This window comes from Lactuca serriola, chromosome 5 (assembly GCF_051521515.1).
Source record: "Lactuca serriola cultivar US96UC23 chromosome 5, Lser_US96UC23_V15, whole genome shotgun sequence".
NCBI lineage: Eukaryota > Viridiplantae > Streptophyta > Magnoliopsida > Asterales > Asteraceae > Lactuca > Lactuca serriola.
The window spans coordinates 70,285,475-70,287,154 of NC_136412.1; positions in this window are offsets into that span (position 1 = coordinate 70,285,475).

Sequence of the window (1,680 nt, forward strand, 5' to 3'; positions counted from 1 at the left end):
CAATTAAAGTATGAATTCAATAGAAACCAATTTTGTGCTCTCATACCACTGATGGGTTTTGGCTATATGAACATTCCTATGTGCACATGCAACCCTAATGCTTCGATCTAGGTTTCTCTAATTGAACATACATTGAATCCAAGACTTCTAATGGCTAATATACAATAACAATAATATGAAATCAGAGATTAGAAGTTTACCTTGAATCACTTGCTTGATCTTGTTGTCCTTGAGGCTTTAGAGTCACAATTGTCACTCCTCTAATGGCTTACAAACACCAACTAGCAAGAAGATGATTTAGGAGATAGGATAGGGGAGGAAGAATTCGGCCAGGGTTTCCTTAGAGACAAGTGTTTCGAATTCCCTCAACCCATAGGGTCTATTTATACTAGTAAGGCTCCTAGGGTTTCACCCTTAAACCCTGATTGGATAACTTAAGCCCTAAGCAATCCAAATCCTTTCCATGATAAGCCTTGGACGATTTTATGGCTATCCTTAGCCCTAGAAATCATCCACCCCTTATCCATAAAGGATATATAGCCCAAAGTGCAACTATCAAACAATTGACAGTTTATACCCCTTTATTTAATTAATCTCTTTAAGTCACCAAATTAATTCCTAATTAATTTATGACTTATATTAATCAAATAATAATATTATTATTCCTTATATTATTATTATAATATATTAATAATATTCCTTCTCTCATTACAAATCATCTTGTCAAGTTGCTATGGTGAAGGCAACCCAAAAGGACCATGCTTAACCGGGTCAAATACTTGCCTAATATAGTTGTAGCCTTAGACACTATTTCAACATTTCGTTCCCACAGCAAGCAACGGGAAGTTTATTCAAAACAAAAGAAATTTGTTAAAATTCCCAAGTCAAAAAGTCCAGAAAAACTTGCTTTCTCAAATTATCATTTCAAATCAACAATTTCCAAGACAACAAAAGGGAAGGACCTCACAGTTTCTAACACTACTTAGAAATCATCTGACACAAACTTTAAAAAGGAAAAGTCTTTTCGATCAAATGGTTTTCAAGTCTATTCATTAGACAATCCAAAATGAAAGGGTATTCTGCCTACCCCAACCTTTTCAAAGTCACTTTTAAAAGCTCAAAAATGGAAAGGCATTTTATCAACTCCAACACTCAAAAATTCACATCAAGAGTTTAAGAAATCACCTCACAAAAGGTTTGCACGTGCTTACACACCTGCGAAACCTACAAATACCATTTTTTTCAAAACACACAAACAAAGTTGTCAGATCTTACAATCCTCAAACTAGACAAAGGCATACCTTTTCGTCAAGACCGCAGACCAAGCGTAATGTCAGTATAAATGCCAAAAAGTCTATGTGTCAATGTCAATGTCAAAAGACTTCTCTTCATGACAAATCCTAGTTTTCTCAAAAATCTCGTAATTATTTTCAATCTTACAACCCGACAAAAAATCTCAAACACCCAGGACTAGGTTTGAAAGTTGACCTGAAATCTGTCCCTGCAACCTCGAATCATGCATCGATTAAAAACAAGCACGTTACTTCGGGCTCCAAACTCGCTTGGGTGCCCAAATTAACCACTTAATTTTGTAGGCCTTGTGCAAGGAGGATCAAGAAGAAGAATGGTTTATCGACAGTGCCTGCTCCTTGCATATGACCGGAAGGTTGGAATACCTTC